The sequence below is a fragment of the Papio anubis genome, chromosome 4 (genome assembly GCF_008728515.1).
Source record: "Papio anubis isolate 15944 chromosome 4, Panubis1.0, whole genome shotgun sequence".
Taxonomy (NCBI): Eukaryota; Metazoa; Chordata; class Mammalia; order Primates; family Cercopithecidae; genus Papio; species Papio anubis.
The window spans coordinates 126,086,246-126,106,969 of record NC_044979.1 but is presented as its reverse complement, the minus strand read 5'-3'; the positions used below and the strand labels follow the sequence as shown (position 1 = coordinate 126,106,969).

At 42.9% G+C, this 20,724-nt stretch overlaps 1 protein-coding gene across 3 annotated transcripts in view; it reads left to right on the top strand.

Moving 5' to 3' along the window:
- Positions 1 to 3,709: 3,709 nt before the first annotated feature.
- Positions 3,710 to 20,724, top strand: part of ZNF713 (zinc finger protein 713) — a 54,088-nt gene continuing 37,073 nt past the window's right edge. The window contains exon 1 of one of the 3 annotated variants that reach the window (XM_017956690.3): positions 3,710 to 4,236. The gene's annotated coding sequence lies outside the window, so the exon portion shown is untranslated. The remainder of the gene's footprint in view (positions 4,237 to 20,724) is intronic. The other 2 variants (XM_003895956.5, XM_009202916.4) reach the window with 2 other exon arrangements.

The following is a 20,724-nucleotide window of genomic DNA, read 5'->3' as shown; positions in this document are numbered from 1 at the left end:
CAGCCTAAGGTAGTTGTTTATAGTAGTATGAGAACAAACTAATACAAGGAGCAAAGATCAGTTATTGGTGGCAGGCAGCAAGGAAAGACTTTAGTCCTACTATGGCAAGGAACTCAATTCTGTCAACAATCCGAATAAGACTGGAAGTAGTTTCATGCCCAGGGCCTCCAGCATGGAACACTGCCCTGCTGACATTTAATTTGGTCCTTGCAAGACTCGAAACAAAAGACTCAACTGAATTACACCATACCTGAAGTTTTGACTTACGGAACTACTAGAGTGTTAATTGTAACCTGCAAGGAATCTGCCAAACCATCCACTCACTTTAGATCCCACCCACAAGCTGAATGCAGGCCAGAGAGTATCACGATAATTGTGTGAGGGAGCAACAATCAGAAAAATTAGAAAACTTGAAGTGGAATACAGTCGTCCTTCTGTATCCACGGAGGATTGTTTCCAGGACGTCCTTGGATACCAAAATCCTGATATAAAATGGCATCATATTTGCATATAACCTATGCACATCCTCTTATACACCTTAAATCTTCTCTAGATTATAATACCTAACACAATGTAAAAGCCATATAATATATAGCATGTATCCAGTTGGTATACTGCATTGTTTAGGGAATAATCAAAAGAAAAAAAAAGTCTGTAAATGTTCAGTATACATACAACCATCCATTTTCTTCCCAAATATTTTTGCTCTGTGGTTGGTTGAATCCACAGATGCAGAACTCACAAGTACACAGGGCAGACTGGATTTCTTTTTTTTTTTTTTTTTTTTTTTTTTTTTTTTTTTGAGGCGAGGTCTGCGGCTCTCTGTCGCCAGGCTGGGTGGTGGCGGATCTCAGCTCACTGCAAGCTCCATGCCTCCAGATTCCATGCATTCTCCTGCCTCAGCCTCCTGAGTAGCTGGGACTACAAGCCACCATCGCCCAGCTAGTTTTTCTATTTTTTAGTAGAGGCGGGGTTTCACCATGTTATGGGATGGTCTCGATCTCCTGACCTTGTGATCCACCATCTCGGCCTCCCAAAGTGCTGGGATTACAGGCTTGAGCCACCGCGCCCGGCTGGCAGACTGGATTTCTTACACCTGAATTTCCTACAAAGATTAAAACTGAAAACAAGGATCCAACTAAAGTACATTTGTTTGGCTCTTAATGAGTCAACATATGCCACTAATACTGTTCAATTTTTGTTCGTTTATTTAGGAGTCAGTTCAAATTTCAAAGTAACTGAAGAATTTGCTTTTATAAATAGTTCGTGTATAATAGAACAACTTCAGGGAGGAATATTTTTATTTTTTAATTATTTATTTTTTGAGGCAAAGTCTCACTTTGTCACCCAGACTAGAGTCCTGCCTCAGTCCCCCAGGTAGCTGGGTCTACAGGCTCACACCACCATGCCTGGCTAATTTTTGTATTTTTTTGTAGAGATGGGGTTTTGCCATGTTGGCCAGGCTGGTCTTGAACTCCTGAGCTCAAGCAATTTGCCCACCTTAGCCTCCCAAAGTGCTAGGATTACAGGTGTGGGCCACCACACCTGGTCAGGCAAGAATATTTTTAAAGAAGTTAAGAAAACCCTAATGTATTATTAGGTTGGTACAAAAGTAATTGTGGTTTTTGCCATTACTTTTAATGCCAAAAACTACAATTGCTTTTACATCAACCTTATATAACCTTATCTTAGTCAGTTTGCAGAAAACAGACCAAGTAATTTATACAGTAAAGAAGTTCATTTTGGCTCATGGTTGTGGAAACTGGGAAGTCCAAGAGCATGGTGACAGCTTCTGGTGAGGGCTTTTATACTGTATCATAACTTGGCAAAAATGTGAAGGGAAAGTGAGCATGCATGCAGAAGAGACTGCAAGAATAAGCTAAGCTCACTTTTATAACAACCTGCTCTCATAAGAACTACTTCACTCCTAAGAAAACTAACTCCCTCCATAACACCATTAATCCATTAATGAGTGCTTAACCCAGGACCCAATCACCTGTTAAAGGCCCTACCTCCCAACAGTGCAGCATTGGGAATTAAATTTCCAACACGTGAACTTTGGGGGGAACACATTCAAACCACAGCACAACTCAAGTGGAATTTGCTAAGCAGGTACTTTGTGGAAAATATTTGGGTCTGCCATAGGCTATTGAACCAGTAATGCCAACAGAGAGCTTCATTTGCTCTCATTAACTTAGCCATTGTCAGTTTCATGAATTATTGTCAGAAATAGAAGCTAAATATCCTGACTTTCGTACAACACAGCAGTTTGATGCCTTGACAGTGGTAAAGATTTATCAAGATGTTTGTTTTTAGCTCAGGGCTGAGATTAAATTTTTTTCTAAATGAAAAGAACCACCCCCAACCACTTGTAAAACACCAAACGGCTTCAGAAATTAGCTTTTGCTGCAGACTTGATAATATTACTTAATGAATTCAAACTAAAATTACAAGGCTAAAGTAACCTATAACTTATACTATCATAAAGTCATTTCAATGACCACATTGAATCACAAGTAATATCAAGCTGCTTTATATACTTTCAGTGCTGTCTAAAGTTAAAACAGGAAGCAAGATCACCATCCCTACTCAAAATTAGCAGTGGCTGTATTTTCCATGCTCAATCTATACTTCTGGTAGCATTTTTGGACCTCTATGCAAATGCAAAGCACATTTCTATATTTCGATATCCCTGTAACTGTGCAGTTGAGGAGTTCCCACCTAACCTTCAATTGGAAGTGATTAATCTGCCATATAATGACATGCTAAAGTGCAAATTTCAAGTGAAGAATATAACAGAACTCTATAAATGTCTTCCAAGCAATGAATATACTCAAGTTAAATCATATGTTCGTGGATGATCAGTATTTGGCAGTATGTATCTATCTTAAAAACATTTTCAAAGATGAAATATGTAAAATCTCATTATAACTGGTATAAACAGATGTACACAATTTTGATGCTGATGAACACTAACTCTGGGGCCTAGCACAGTGCTCACGACTGTAATCCCAGCACCTTGGGGGGCCTGAGGAGTAAGAATCCCTTGAGCCCAGGAGTTCTAGACCAGCCTGGACAACATAGTGAGATCCCCATCTCTACAAAAATGTTTTAAAAACTAGCGGGGCACAGTGGCTCAGGGTTGCTGTAGTCCTCGCTACCGGGGAGGCTGAGGCGGGAGGATGCTTGAGCCCAGGAGTTCAAGGCTGCAGTGAGCCTTGATGGCACTACTGCCCTCCAGCCTGGGCGACAGAACAGGGCCCTGTCTGAGAAACAAAACAAAACAAAACAAAACTCACTAACTCTGAATTCCAACTAAGCAAAATGTTACGCCTAAAAAAAGAAAAATTCCATTCTTTGCATCAGTAGCATTACTATATAATGATATAATGAGATCATTATCTTTTTTTTTTTGAGATGGAGTCTTATTCTGTTGCCCAGGCTGGAGTGCAATGATGTAAGCTCCGCTGACTGCAACCTCCCCCTCCCAGGTTCAAGCGATTCTTCTGCCTCAGCCTCCCGAATAGCTGGGATTACAGGCGCCCGTCACCACGCCCAGCTAATATTTGTATGTGTATTAGAGACGGGGATTTCACCATATTGGCCAGGCTGGTCTCGAACCTCAAGTTATCCACCAAACTCAGCCTCCTAAAGTGCTGGGATTACACGCGTGAACCACCGCGCCCGGCCAATATCATCATCATTATATTTTGAGTTTTATCAATATGAAATTGATGGGAAGGAGGAGTGGTTCCACGATTGAGAGCAAGGCTTGTGTCGTCACCATGGAGACGGACGGTCCAACGCTTCTGATTGGCAGGGACCAAGGGACCGGTCCTCGGCCCGTCCCCCTCGACCCTCTCGGACCGGAAAGTCCTGGCAAGGCTCGAGGGCGCAGGGTCCGCACAGCCCGGATGAAAAGCAGACCCGGGGAAGCTAGTGGGAGTCAGGACCCCGGGCGATGAGGGCGGTGATGAGGGAAGGAGGCTCCGGGCGCCGCCGGCGCATGCGTATTGGGGATCTGAGGCCAGTGCCTTGCGCCGCCATTGCAGGGAGGCTGTCGTCAGAGCTGTCCTGGCGCGCCGGCTGCTGGACCGGCCCCAGGAGCCCAGTCACCGGGCGTCATTGGCTCAGGCGGTGGGGCCCTCGGCACCTTCTCCTGCCCGGGTCCACCCTGGCGGCGGCGGCGGCGGCGTCAGAGGGCGGAGCCTCCCGGAGCGCCCTTTGTCTGCGGAGGTGAGTGCGCGCCGGGAGGAGGCGGAGGCGGGAGGTGGGAGGCGGCCGCCGGGGGAGGGGCGGCCGCTGTCCCCGCTGTCCCCGTTTCTGTCACCCGCCCCGTGTCCCTTTCGGATTTTTGGTCTTTTATAGGACGGTCTTACCCGTTCCAATATTACAAACACATTGTCCTCTACTATCTGCGAATGACTCTGAGGCTGAAAAAAAATTTGCAATTTATTTTTGGGCAAGCGTCCATAGGTGTCATTTTGGGGGAAAGTTTTTCCTCATCTCAGGATTATGCAAACGTTCGCCTTTATTTTCTTTTAATACGTTTAAAGAATTGAAAAAATATTTTCTTTTTCTCCTTTTTATCTGTATTTCATTGAGTATGATATTTGTGGTAAGGGGTTAGTTAGGGATTTACCTTTTTCTCTCATTGCCTTGCCGTTATCCGTTGAGTCACTTTTCCACGGAATTGCGTGACACTTTTATTACATTTTGCAGGCGTGTGTATACTCAGATGTGTTTCTGTTTATGTTTTTGTTTTGAGACAGGATCTCACTTTATCACCCAGGCTGCAGTGCAGTGACACGATCATGGCACACTGCAGCCTCAAATGCCTGGACTCAAAAGCTCCACCTGCCTCGGCCTCCCCAGTAGCTGGGACCACAGGTGTGCACCACCACGCGCGACTCTTTGTTGTTGTAGTTAGCGACCAGGTCTCACCATGTTTCCCAGGCTGGTCTCGAACTCCTGAGCGCAAGTGATCCTCCCAGCTTGGCCTCTCAAAGTGCTGGGATTCCAGGCGTGAGCCACAGCGTTCGGTCAGATGTTTCTAGATTCTTTCACTGCCCTGACAGTTTCTGCAGTGAATATATATCCATATATACATACATACATACATTTTTTCATTTAAAATGTTTAGGCCGGTTGCGGTGACTCACGCCTGTAATTGCAGCACTTTGGGAGGCAGAGGCAGGAGGATCACTTGAGCTCATGAGTTCGAGACCAGCCTGGGAAATATGTCAAGACCCTGTTGCTACAAAAGGAACTAGAAACATTAACCGGACTTGGTGGTGTGTGCCTGTAGTCCCCAGTTACTCAGGAGGCTGAGGTGGGAAGATGTCTTTGGCCCAGGAGATGAAGGTTGCAGTGAGCCAGCCACTGCACTCCAGCCTGGGCGATAGAACCAGACCTTGTCTCAAAAAATAAATGTTTTAAGCAAATCCCGCTTAATTATGTCCTTTCATGTAATGATTTTTTTTTTTAGACGGAGTTTTGCTCCTGTTGCCCAGGCTGGAGTGCAATGGTGTGATCTCCGCTCACCCCAACCTCTGCCTCCTGCGTTCAAATGATTCTCCTGTCTCAGCTTCCCGATTAGCTGGAATTACAGGCACATGCCACCACACTTAGCTAATTTTTGTATTTTTAGTAGAGACGGACTTTTATCATATTGGTCAGGCTGGTCTCAAACTCCTGACCTCAGGTGATCCGCCCACCTCAGCCTCCAAAGTGCTGGGATTACAGGCTTGAGCCACCATGCCCGGCCTGATCTATTTCTTTTAACTTAAATTGTGAGGCATTTGAAGGATACAGAAAAGTAAAATAATAATAATAATAATTTTTTAAAAGGCAGGTTGTAGCACTTAGTAGGTTGTAGCAATTAGTAGGTTCTAAATAGATAGCTATTCAGTGATGAATGTTGGTTGAAAGTCACTCTGTTGCTGAAAACTTGCGCACGGTTCCCTGCTGCCATCAGGAAAATGTTCCAGTTCCTCAGTGATGCCCTCAAAGCCCTTTATGATCTTGATATTGCATCTGGCTTTGCCTTACACCCTTGCACTTTTTTTCACCCCAAAAAAGCAGTTTAATTTGAGTGCAGATTTGTATGTGAATTTCATTAGAAAAGAGGACTATATAAATCTATATGAGTTACAGTTCTTGTAATATGTTGGTGTCATTTTCATCTGATTGGAAATGTCAACTGTGAAGAGCATGCTTTTAATTTTTACCTTAGAGTATGCATCTTTGGTGACTGTCGTAGCCTGCTCAGTCTGCTATACAATACTGCAGACTGAGTGCCAACACAGAAATGTCGTATCTCACAGTTCTAAAGGTGGTAAGTTCAGAATCAAAGTGCGTGCCCTGTTGGTTTCCAGTGAACCTCTCTTCTTGGCTTGCAGAAGGAGCTGGCTTTTCTGTATGTCCTCTTCTGCTGGCCTTTGCACGGTATGCGTGCACTCTTGGTGTCTCTTCGTCTTCTTATGAGGACACTATTGCTATTGGATTAAGACCCCACCTTTATGACCTTATTTAACTTTAATTACAGGCCCAGCGCAGTGGCTCACGCCTGTAATCCCAGCACTTTGGGAGACCAAGGCAGGTGGATCACCTGAGGTCAGGAGTTTGAGACCAACCTGGCCAACATGGTGAAACCCCATCTCTACTAAAAATACAAAAATTAGCCGGGTGTGCAGCACTTTGGGAGGCCAAGGCAGGCGGATCATAAGGTCAGGAAAAGCAGACCAGACAGAGAAAGTCGCCATACCCCGTCTCTACAAAAAAAAAAAAAAAAAAAATTAGCCGGGTGTGGTGGTGGGTGCCTGTAATCCCAGCAACTTGGGAAGCTGAGGCAGGAGAATTGCTTGAACTCCCGAGGTGGAGGTTGCAGTTAGCTGAGATCATGCCATTGCACTCCAGTCTGGGCAAGAGAACGAGACTGTCTCCAAAAAAAAAATACAACCTTTAAGGCCCTATTTCCAAATAAAGTCACATTGGGGGTTAGGACTTCAACATATTAATTTGGGGGAATATGTTATATGGAATTAATTATATGGAATATAATTTAGTCCATAACAGTTATAATATCAAAATGAGTTGAAAATTCTAATCTTCTGTAAGATTAAAACTGCCTCAAATCATTATTACAAGAAAAAAATGTATCCCTTAAGGGAATTCTGTATAAAGATCTAAGAAGAATTGTCCTGGTATCACAGATACACAGGAGAATCAAATATTAAGGAGAGGCTGGATGTGGTGGCTTATGCCTGTAATCCCAGCTACTTGGGAGGCTGAGGCAGGAAAATCGCTTGAACCTGGGAGGTGGAGGTTGCAGCGAGCAGAGATCGCACCATTGCACTCCAGCCTGGGCAGCAAGAGCGATACTCTGTCTCAAAAACAAAACAAAACAAAAAGAGGTGTTGAAGGGCCCTCACATTTTACTCCATATATTCCCAAGTTTTTTCCCTTGTGAGTTTATATAAAAAATGTGTGGAACTTGAGTTTAAAAAATAATGTGTTTAACTTATATGAGGAATAAAAGAAGAAAACCCTCACGCACACTTAGAACCTCTACAGAGAAGAAAAACAAATTTTACAACACAGACCTTTTACAAATTAACTCCTTTTAGAAAGCAGCAAAAATAAAAGACAAATGGTGGAATGGAGACTATATGTGTATGTGTGTTTGACAAGGGAGTCGTTGGTTACTGTCTGTGTTCTTGGGTCCCCAGTACCACCCTCTGGTTCAGTGATTTGCTAGAACTCCTAGAATTCAGCAAATACTGTGTTGCATTTATGGTAGAGTGTTAGAGTGAAAGGATGCAGATTAAAAGTCAGCAACATGCTGAGCGTGGTGGCTTACGCCTATAATCCCAGCACTTTGGGAGGCCGAAGTGGGTGGATCAGCTGAGGTCAGGAGATCAAGACTAGCGTGGTCAACATTGTGAAACCCCATCTCTACTAAAAATACAAAAATTAGCTGGCCGTGGTGGCAAGTGCCTGTAATCCCAGCTACTTGGGAGGCTGAGGCACGAGAATCGCTTGAACCTGGGAAGTGGAGCTTGCAGTGAGCTGAGATTCTGCTACTGCATTCCAGCCTGGGCAACAGAGTGAGACTCCATCTCAAAAAAGAAAACAGCAACAGAAAAAAGCACATAGAACAAGCTCCAAGGTCCAGGAGAGACCAAGTGCAGGCTTCCCATTGTCCTCTCTCTCTCTGGAATTTAACTGATAACCTTTAAATCTCCCAGGAACAGGCCGGGCGCAGTGACTCATGCCTGTAATCCTGGCACTTTGGGAAGCTGAGGCAGGTGGATCGCCTGAGGTCGGGAGTTCGAGACCAGCCTGACCAACATGGAGAAACCCTTTCTCTACTGAAAATGCAAAATTAGCCGAGCGTGGTGGTGCATGCCTGTAATCCCAGCTACTCGGGAGGCCGAGGCAGGAGAATCACTTGAACCCAGGAGGCATGGGTTGCGGTGAGCTGAGTTCACACCATTGCACTCCAGCCTGGGCAACAAGAGCAAAACTGTGTCTCAAAAAAAAAAAAAAAGGAAAAAAAAGAAAAAATATCCCAGGAACGATGTGTGAGAGATTTGTGTTCATGCCATACAGAACCAGGGAAGCTCACTCTAGCTTGGTGTTCAGGGTTTTAATTGGGGGCTGGTGTAGGGGTGATCCCTTTTCTCCCTATCATAAGGGTCATGACAGAAAACCCTATAACAAAACACAGGTTAACAAGAGAAAAGCATAACAAGTTTATTTGATAATAGTTTTATAACTTCCCCTTTGCCCTCCGAAGGTTTGCTGAAAAGCACTGACATACACACACACACACACACACACACACACACACACACACACACACACACACACACAAAAGCAGAATAGGCTGGGCGCGGTGGCTCACGCCTGTAATCCCAGCACTTTGGGAGGCTGAGGTGAGCGGATCACCTGAGGTTGGGAGTTTGAGACCAGCCTGATCAACGTAGAGAAACCCCATCTCTCCTGAAGATACAAAATTATCCGGGTGTGGTGGCGGGAGCCTATAATCCCAGCTACTCAGAGGCTGAGGCAGTAGAATTACTTGAACCTGGAAGGTGAGGTTGCAGTGAGCCAAGATCACGCCATTGCACGCCATTCCGGGCAACAAGAGTGACACTGTTTTAAAAAAAAAAAAAAAAGAGTAATAGGAGACAAGTCATACAAGTTTATTTGATTGTAGAGTTTTTTTGTTTGTTTGTTTGTTTTTTGAGATGCAGTCTTGCTCTGTCACCCAGGCTGGAGTGCAGTGCCGCGATCTCGGCTCACTACAAGCTCCGCCTCCTGGGTTCACGCCATTCTCCTGCCTCAGCCTTCCTAGTAGCTTAGGCTACAGGTGCCTGCCACCACGCCTGGCTAATTTTTTGTAGTTTTAGTAGAGGCGGGATTTCACTGTGTTAGCCAGGATGGTCTTGATTTCCTGACCTCGTGATCTGCCCGCCTCGGCCTCCCAAAGTGCTGGGATTACAGGTGTGAGCCACTGTGCCCGGACTCTTTGATCATAGTTTTATGTGACATGAGAGCCTTCAGACTGAAGACCCAAAGGTACGGGGAAACATAAACATACAGTTTATGTTTAGGTGTGGACATCTGTGTAGAAATATGATTGGACAAAAAGGGTATGATCTCATGCTATAGGTTGAATGGGGAAATGCAGCCAGGCCTGGCTGTTCAGATTCTCCTTGTTCTCTTTGGGAAGTATTCCTTCCTACCCAGTGTGCGGTAGGACCACTATGGAATGAGGGTCTTATGACCTACAATGAAACAAGGTAGGTCAGATAATTTATTTATAGCCAGTTATGATACAGAAGGCAGGGAATTAGGGTAATATTTTTAGGTTTTATGACTGGCTTTGGAGAAAAAGCGTTCCTGTTTTTTTGTTGTTGTTGTTTTGTTTTGTTTTTTGTTTGTTTGTTTTGAGACTGAGTTTTGCTAGTTGCCAAGGCTGGAGTGCAGTGTCATGATCTTGGCTCACTGCAACCTCCGCCTCCCATGTTCAAGCCATTTTCGTGCCTCAGCCTCCCGAGTAGCTGGATTACAGGCACCTGCCACCACACCTGGCTAATTTTTGTATTTTTAGTAGAGACAGGGTTTCACCATGTTGGCCAGGCTGGTCTCAAACTCCTGACCTCAAATGATCTGCCCACCTTGGCCTCCCAAATTGCTGGGATTACAGGCATGAGCCACCACGCTTGGCCAAGGGTTGTTGTTTCTATGACCTGCCTTGGGGAAGGGGTATTCTAGTTTCTAAGCCTAGTCTTGGGGGAGAATGAGGTGTGAGAGAAAGGAAGGCAGGAGAAGGCCAGAGAGAAATTTGTGCTTTTGAGGCCTTTAATTTGCAGTATCATTTTCTGAGCCCCAATGCTAGTCATATAGGCTTGGCTGACGACCCTTGTGGCTGATCTTCATTCTCCAGCCCTTTCAGAGGAGGAGCTACCACACGGCCTGCAGTTCTCAACATAACAGGGTCCCTTTGTTAGCATTAACATCTGGACATGTCCCATGGCCTCAGGCAAACAAAGACACCCTTAACTGGTAGGATATTCCAGGGCTTTAGAGGTTGTCTCACAAGGAGGCAGGCCAGGGTACCTTTCCTTGAAGTGTTCAGGGTTTGGACCATCCAGTTCTGCTGAGTTAATCCCCTAACTTCATGCTATCTTCTGTCTAAAGACCTCTTGTAAATCAGTAAGAAAAAGACAATAGTGGAAAAATGGACAGATGACACGAAAGGGTAATATATTTAAAAAATAAAGCTAAAAATATAAAAATTTCTGTCTCAGTGTAAATATGTTTATGAATTTCAAAAGAACAAAGCCTGACATGGTTAATGGTCTCATATATCAGTGATGAGTATATAAATTGATATAAGCTTCCTGGACAGTGCTTTGCCTTTTCTTTGACCCTGCAATAACACTTTTCCTAAGGAACTAATCAGGCAAAATCATTCAAAAACTGTATGTCTAACAGTGTTTGCTATTGTCTATAAAAGCAGGCAAGGAAGCAAGAAAACAACCTAAAGGTCTATTAATAATGAAATAAATGTTGGTTATTCCATGCAAAGGAATATATTATGAATCTGTTAAGAAAATGAATGTTTTGACTTTTGTTTTCTGTCATGAAGTGAGATCCACAATATTGTCAATTAAAATGTAGATTTCTAAAAAGAAAATTATACATTTAATAATATATGCATGTGTATCCTTGTATGTGTATACATGGAAAAAGCCTGAAAGGATAAATCCCAAAAATAAGGTAACTGGTTATCTCTAGGTGATATTATAGGTGATTTTCATTTTTTTTTATATTTACTAAAATTTGTGTTTTAATATTTGCCAAAAAGTAAAATGAGGGTATTTCCATGATAGAGAGGGGTGTAGGAAAGATCACTCTGGCTGCAGTATGAAGAAAAGGTTAGACTAAAGTCAAGGAGGCAAGTTAGATGGGAATGGCAGTAATCAAAGTGAGAGATGATGGTGGCTGAACCAACGTACTAGACATGAAGATTAAGACCAGAAACATTCACGAGATACTGAAGGGAATATGTATACCAGAATGTGACATTGATTAGATAGAGAGCCTAAGGAAGAACGAGGGAGCTCAGGATGCCATTCAGGTTTCAGGCTTGGTGTTGCTATTCACTGAGATGGGGAATATGATAGAAGAGTTAGAATTAAGATATATCTCTCTATCTACTGCTTATTATATGGTGTTATATTCTTTTTTTTTTTTCTTTGAGACAGTTTCGCTCTTATTGCCTGGGCTGGAGTGCAATGGCATGGCCTCGGCTCACTGTAACCTCCACCTACTGGGTTCAAGCGATTCTCCTGCCTCAGCCTTCTGAGTAGCTGGGATTACAGGCATGCGCCACCATGCCTGGCTAATTTCGTATTTTTAGTAGAGACGGGTTTCTCCATGTTGGTGAGGCTGGTCTCGAACTCCCGACCTCAGGTGATCCCCCTGCTTTGGTCTCCCAAAGTGCTGGGATTACAGGCATGAGCCATTGCACCTGGCCTGTGCTGTTATATTCTAAATATTTACACATTTTCACTTTTCCTTAATCCTCACAACAAACCCACGGGTAGATACTATTATTCCTAGTTTTATAGATGAGGAAATGGAAGGCTGGAGAGGTTGAGTAATTTACCCAACCAGACTCATACAGCTAAAGTCATGGAGCTGGGAATCAAACCCAATTGGTTTGGTGTGGAGTCACCATTCTGACCTGCCTTACTGCATGGCAAATTAATGGCAAGAGACTTGAGAGAGAATGAGTTTTGGATATGTTAGGCTTGAGAAATATGAGGGACATCTACCTGGGGTTGTCCAGGAGGGTGGTTACATTTGTATGTTTTTCTGTAGCTCAGAAAGGATGAGCAGTGAAGCCAACGCAATGAGAGAAACCACCTGAGAATAAATACAATAAAAAATAGAGGAGACTATTAAACACTAATAAATTGGACCTAACTACATCACAAAGGAAGGATGTAACCACACTGAAAGAGGTGAGGAAGAAAAGAACTAGCCTTAAATAACTTTAGGAAACAGTATCTTAACTGGGTACTGTAAGGCTAAAGATGAAAAGAATTCCACATAAATGCTGTAATCAAGTCAGTAATTGTGTTTCTCACAAGGGTATGAGTTAGCAACTCTATTATAAAACTATGTTATATGTATATCACAATTGAACAAATAAGTAGATAATGAGAGCCACCAATTTTTTACTGTTGAAGAAGGAAGTTACCAGTAAGGAAAAAGGGATAATACCTTGTGGTATTAGATTGGAATCGGATATCAGTATGAACTCATGGTATTTAATATATATATGTGTGTGTATATATATATACACACACACACATAAACATGCACATAATCGATGTGTGTATATACATGGTTAGTATGTGCGTGTGTGTATATATATATATTATATATTTCCTAGCTATGTCTGCTAAGAGGGCCTAGAAGCAATGATACCCCAGTAGCAATAAGCACACCTAGCACCCAAATCTTTGTTTCTAAGTCCTCGTCTCCAGTAAAAGGAACCAGGGCACTTTGGAGAAACGGTTGATTCCAGGGCTGGGCAGGAAAAGTGCAAGAGCCTGAAACATCTTACATTGCCAGGAAATGAGAAAGTGCTTAAGAAAGGAGAAAGCCTGGTTGAAATAACACAGGAGTCTCGTAATGGCCAAAGCTGGAACAATTTGTGCAATAAAATAAATAATAAAAGTATTTGACTTTTAATTAATAGAATATAATAAATATTCATGAGTCTCTATAGATACAAACAAAGAATCTAATAAGCGAATGAATAGGGGATAAGCAGCAGCTCTTCCTTATGGAAAAATTCCAATACTAAATTAGTAAGAGGGAAATAGAAGAACACCATTAGGTAAACACCACATTAATAATTGTTGCAGATGAGATGAGATACACTGATGATGTAATTAATGGGTTTGAGAAGCAAGATATGTACATAATCTTTTTTCTTTTTTTTTTTTTTTTGAGACAGGGTCTCACTCTTTCACCGAGGGTGGAATGCAGTGGCGTGATCATGGCTTGCTGGAGTGCAGTGGCATGATCACAGCTCATTGTAGCCTCCACCTTCCAGGCTCAAGCAACCCTCTCACCTCAGCCTCCCAAATAGCTGGGACTACAGACACTCACCACCAAACCCAGCTATTTTTTTCTTTTTTTTTTCATGGTGAAGGTCTCACTATGTTGCCTAGGCTGGTCTCAAACTCCTAGGCTCAAGCCATCCTCCCACTTCCACCTCCCAAAGTGTTAGGATTACAGGCATGAGCCGTCCGTCCTGTAGGTAGCCTTAAAGTATCTTCCCCCAGGATGTTTATTAGCAACAAAAGGAAAGATAGTAACTTTTACCATAGAGAAACCTAGTAGATACCACCTTGACCAAGTGATAATGGTAAATATTACCGTTAATGAGACATATTGCCATTAATGAGCCATATTACCATTAATGAGACATACTGACATTGTGAACATATTGACATTGTAAACATCGTAGACATATTGACATCGTACAGAGTAGATCTTCATGTCCAGTTCCTACCACAGAGCTCCTAAAACCCTCATCATTTTCTGAGTGATAGGGATGATAGAAGCATCTTTTGCTATTCATAACCAATGAGATGACTGGTGACTCCAAGTTCCTACGTAGCTTCAGGATGGAGGCTAGTGGCTAAAGGAACCTACCTTGTAATTAGAGGGTTGAACTTTAAGTCCCAACCCCAAACCCCACCCCACCTCTGAGGAGAAGAGGGGGGTTGAAAAATAGAGTTAATCACCAATGGACAATCAACTCAAAATGGATTAAGGACTTAAACAGAAGACCTGAAGCTATAAAACTACCAGAGAGGAAAATGCTTCATGACATTTATCTAGACAAAGATTTCTTGCGGGTATGACCACAAATGCAAAAGTAAACAAATAGGGTTGCGTCAACCTAAAAAGCTTTACACAGCAAAGGAAACAATCAATAAATGAAGAGAAAAACCAAAGATTGGGAGAAAATGTTTGCAAATGATACATCTGATATGGGACTGTATTAGTCTGTTCTCACACTGCTAATAAAGAACTACCTGAGACTGAGTAATTTATGAAGAAAAGAGGTTTAATTGACTCACGATTCCACAGGCTGTACAGTAAGCATGACTGGGAGGCCTCAGGAAACTTACAAGCATGGCAGAAGGCCAAGGGGAAGCAAGGACCTTCTTCATGTAGCAGGAGGAGAGAGTGCAAAGTGCCACATGCTTTTAAACCATCAGATCTCGTGAGAATTCACTCATCACGAGAACAGCAAGAGGGAAATCTACCCTGTGATCCAGTCGCCTTCCAATTCAACATGAGATTTGGTTGGGGGACACAAATCCAAACTATATCAGGGACTAATATCCAAAATATATAAGGAACTCAACAACGAGAAAACAAGTAACCCAATTTTAAGACGGACAAATGTCCTGAATAGATATTCTCATTCACAGAAAATTAAATTCAAATTTTCCCATTTATTTCTAAAAAACGACAACATACAAATGGCCATCTGAGATATGAAAAAATGCTTATCACTGATCATGATGGAAATGCAGATTAAAACCACAATCAGAGAGCCCTCGCCCCTTTTAGAATGGCTTATTATCAAAAAGACAAAAGATAACAAGTATTGATGAGAGTGTGGAGAAAAGGGAACACTTATGCACTGTTTGTGGGAATATAAATTAATACAGCCATCACAGCAAACTACAGGAGTTCCTCAAAAAACAAAAAATCGGAGGCTGAGATGGAGAATTGCTTGAACCAGGAGGTGGAGGTTGCAGTGAGCCGAGATGGCGCCACTGCACTCCAGCCTGGGCGACAGAGCGAGACTCCATCTCAAATAAAAATAAAAATAATCAAACTACCATATGATCCAGCAGTTCCACTTCTGGGTATTCTTTTTTTTTTTTTTTTTTTGAGACAGAGTATCATTCCATCAGCCAGCCTGGAGTGCAGTGGCACGATTTCAGCTCACTGCAACCTGTGCCTCCCAGGTTCAAGTGATTCTTGTGCCTCAGCCTCTCAAGCAGCTGGAATTGCAGACATGCACCACACCACACCCAGCCAATTTTTGTATTTATATTAGGGACAGAGCTTCACCATGTTGGCCAGGCTGGTCTTGAACTCCTGATCTCAGATGATCCACCCACCTCAGCCTCCCAAAGTGCTGAGATTACAGGTGTGAGCTACCACACCAGGACCTAAGTATATATTCAAAGGAATTGAAATGGGTATGCCAAAGAAATATCTGTACTCCTGTGTTTATTGCAACATTATTCACTGTAGTCAAGATATGGAAGCAACCTAGATGTCCACTGGATGAATGGATTTTAAAAATGTGGTCACTGGCCGGGCGCGGTGGCTCAAGCCTGTAATCCCAGCACTTTGGGAGGCCGAGACAGGCGGATCACGAGGTCAGGAGATCATGACCATCCTGGCTAACCTGGTGAAACCCCTTGTCTACTAAAAAATACAAAAAACTAGCCGGGCGAGATGACGGGCGCCTGTAGTCCCAGCTACTTGGGAGGCTGAGGCAGGAGAATGGCGTGAACCTGGGAGGTGGAGCTTGCAGTGAGCTGAGATCTGGCCACTGCACTCCAGCCTGGGCAACAGAGCGAGACTCCCTCCCAAAAAAAAAAAAAGTGTGGTCACCAGGCGCTGTGACTTACCCCTATAATCCAAGCACTTTGGGAGGCTGAGGTGGGTGGATCACAAGGTCAGGAGTTTGAGATCAGCCTGACCAACATGGTGAAACCCCATCCCTACTAAAAATACAAAAATTAACTGGGCATGGCAGCACGTGTCAGTAATCCCTGCTACTCAGGAGGCTGAGGCAGGAGAATTGCTTGAACCCGGGAGGTGGAGGTTGCAGTGAGCCGAGATCGAACCACTGCACTCCAGCCTGGGCAACAGAGCGAGACTCTGTCTCAAAAAAAAAAAAAAATGTGGTATATATACACAATGGAATATTATTCAGCCTTCAAAAAGAGGGAAATTATATTATTCGTGACAACATAGATGAACCTAGGGGACATTGTATTAAGTGAAATAAGCCGAGCACAGAAAAACAGAAACTGCATGATCTTACTTAAAACGTGGACTCTAAGAATGTTGAACTTGTATAGAGTGGAATGGTTGTTACTAGAATCTGGGGCTGTGTGGTAGGGGGCTAGAGAGATGTTGACCAAAGGGTACAAAGTTTCAGTGAGACAGAAGGATAAGCTTTAGTGATCTATTCCACAGAATGATGACTAAAATAATAAAATAACAATGCATTGTTTTCTTTTCTCTTTTCTTTTGTTTTCTTTTCTTTTCTTTCTTTTCTTTTCTTTTCTCTTCGAGATGGGGTTTCAACATGTTGCCTAGGCTGGTCTCAAACTCCTGATCTCAAGTGATCTGCCCACCTCGGCCTCCCAAAGTGCTGGGATTACAGGCCTGAGCCACTGCATCTGGCTGATAATGCGTTGTATATTTCAAAATTACTAAAAGAGTAGATTTTAAATGTTTTCACCACAAATAATTGAAAAGTATGTGAGGTGACAGATATGATAATTGGCTATTCCACAATGTGTATTAGTCTGTTTTCACGCTGCTGATAAAGACATACCCAAGACTGGGCAATTTACAAAAGAAAGAGGTTTAATGGATTTACAGTTCCAGGTGACTGGGCAGGACTCACAATCATGGTGGAAGGCAAGGAGGAGCAAGTCACATCTTACATGGATGGCAGCAGGCAGAGAGAGAGAGAGAGAGAGAGAGCGTGCTTATGCAGAGAAACTCTAGCTTGTAAAGCCATAAGATCTCATGAGACTTACTCACTATCATGAGAACAGTATGGAAAAGACCTGCCCCCATGATTCAGTTACCTCCCACTGGGTCCCTCCCCCAACATGTGGGAATTCAAGATGAGATTTGGGTGGGGACACAGCCAAACCACATCAACAATGTAAATATGTATTAATGCAGCACATTGTACTCTATAAATATATACAATTACTATTTGTCAATTAGAAATTTTAAAAAATTTTAAAGTCACCAATGTCACCATTGATTTTAAAGTCACCAAGTCACCAATTTTAATCAATCTTGACTATATAATGCAACCTCCATAGAAACACTAAAAAAAGGAGTCTGGAGAACTTCCAGATTGGTGAACACATACAGGTCTGGAGGTTGCCATGCCCAGAGAGGGCATGGAAGCTCTGCACCCACCAACCCTCCACCCCTTGCCCAATTTACCTCTTACATTTGGCTGCTCCTGAGTTAAGTGAACACAAGGGATTTAACCTTCATTAAACAGATCACATATTATGATTTCACTGCAGCCATGGTGCAGCTATTAACTCTACAGAGCAAACCTTTGTATCACTTACTAACATATGACATGTAGTTTGCTGCATCAACTGACATGACAATTACGAATGTCAATATGACTGAGCACAGTGGCTCACGCCTATAATCCCAGCACTTTGGGAGGCCAAGGCAGGCAGATCACCTGAGGTCAGGAGTTCGAGACCAGCCTGGTCAACATGGCAAAACCTCGTCTCTACTAAAAATACAAAAATTAGCCAGGCTTGGTGACGCGTGCCTGTAATCCTAGCTGCTCAGGAGGCTGAGGCAGGAAAATCACTCGAACCTGGGAGGCAGAGGTTGCAGTGAGCTGAGGTTGCACCACTGCATTCCAGCCTGGGTGACAGAGTGAGACTCCATCTCAAAAAAATAAGAATAAAATAAGAATGTCAATATATAAAAAGGAATAGAAAATTGATAGAATTTTACTCTTTTGCTAAAATACATTATATTGTATCTTTGAGATTATTCTAGTACAAAGTGTAATAAAACTAGGTGTTTATTAAACCATTTAAATCATTGGTAAGTATACAAGGGCACTGAAGCATTTAATAGACAAAGTAATGTTAATCTATTGGTTACTTGCTCCTGCATTGTCATGCTGTTATAATTTACTTCATCACCTTGCTATTTGATACATAGTGTGAATTTCTCTTGTCACCCCAACTATAGACAAATTTTCATCTTACTACACAATCAAAATGGCATTGATGGGAATGAACTCCAGAGCCTGGGCCTGAACAGGGAGGTGGTCTCTCAGGCTTGATGCTCAGGCATATAACCTATATCTCTCCATTTTTGCCCTATCTGTTAAATATATGTAACATCATACAATGCTTTTCAATCTTTTTAAAAAGTGTGAAGCTCATGAAAGACAGCCTAAGAAACTATTACAGATTGGAGGAAACTAAGGAAAAATAAAACTGAATGCAGTGTGTATTCTAAATCAGAGAAAGAACATTAGTGGAGAAAGAACATTAGTGAAATGTGAATAATTTCAGTTAATAATGTTGTACCAGTAGCCGGGTGTGGTGGTGGGTGCCTGTAATCCCAGCTACTTGGAAGGCTGAGGCAGGAGAATCTCTTGAACCAGGGAGATGGAGATTACAGTGAGCCAAGACTGTGCTGTTGCATTCTAGCTTGGACAACAAGAGCAAAACTCTGTCTCAAAAAAAAATAAAGTTCCAGTGTTAATTTCCTGGTTTTGCACATTATACTGTGGTTTTGTAAACTGTTAACATTAGGACAAGCAGAGTGAGTGGTATACAGGAACTCCACTATTTTGCAACTTTCCTGTAAGTCTAAAATGGGTTTAAAATTTAAAGTTTTTAAAAAATTAAAAAAAGAAAAGCAAACACCAGAATCCTTTCATTTACAAATGTAGCAAATATTTATTAAGTGCCTTTTATGTGCCAGGCACTGGACACTGAAAATATTAATAGAATAGTTAACCAGATAGACCAGGTTCCTACCATCATGGAGATTAACATAACACAATGGTGAGGTATAAAGATGGGTTATCAGACAAATAATTACAGTGATAAAAAAAAAAAAAAATGCTACCCATAGCCAGGTGCGGTGGCTCACACCTGTAATCCTAGCACTTTGGGAGGCCAAGGTGGGAGAATCACTTGAGGTCAGGAGTTCAAGACCAGACTGACCAATATGGTGAAACCCCGTCTCTGCTAAAAATACAAAAATTAGCCAGGTGTGGCACACACCTGTAATCCCAGCTACTTGGGAGGCTGAGGCAGGAGAATCATTTGAACCTAGAGGCAGAGGTTGCAGTGAGCTGAGATTGCGCCCCTGCACACCAGCCTGGGCAACAGAGCCGGACTGTGTCTAAAAAAAAAGAGAGAGGAAAAAAAATGCTACCTAGAAAAGGATGTAAATGAGCAACCTCACCTGGTCTATGATGTCAAAATCTTCCCTGAGACCTGAAAAAGGAGTAGATGTTGTCATGGGGGTGGAGGGCGGGCGCATGGCATGTTTCAGCACCTACAAGTGGGTCAGTGTGAATGAAGCCTCGAGCAAACAGGAGAGTGACCGCAGAGAGCAGGAAGCAGTCAGTCATAGGATTCTTTCTGGCTTTCTACTCCAACCTAAGAGTGGCAGGATGCCCTGAATAATTTTAAGTGTGGCACTGATACGATCAGGTTTTTGTCTTTTTAAGATCCCTGTAAGTCAACTATAGAGAAACAAGAGTAGATCTTGGGAAAACCTAAGAAGCAGCAACACGGAAAAGGCAGGCAAAGGAAAAGAGATTAGATCACAGCTCCCTGAGAGAGACGGTAAAAGTAAAGCAAGAGTCACCAGTCACCAGTATCAGATACTGTCTTGGAAGCAGTAATGAGGTCAGGCCAGGCCTGGTGGCTCACACCTGTAATCCCAGCACCAGGCCGAGGTGGGTGGATCACTTGAGCTAAGGAGTTTGAGACCAGCCTGGGCAACATGATGAAACCTCACCTGTACTAAAATTAGCCAGATGTGGTAGCGTATACCTATAGTCCCAGCTACTTGGGAGGCTGAAGTGGGAGGATGGCTTGGGTCCAGGAGGCAGAGGTTGAGGCAGAGGTTGCAGCGAGGTAAGATCACACCACTGCACCCTAGGCAGGACGACAGAACCAGACTCAAAGAGAGAAAGAGAGAAAGAGAGAGAGAGGGAGGGAGAGAGGGAGGGAGGGAAGAAAGAGAGAGAGAGAGAAAGAAAGAAGTAATGAGGTCCATTGCATGAACAACATAAAGGTTTTTGGTGGTCATAACCAGAGCAGTTTCAGCAGAGTA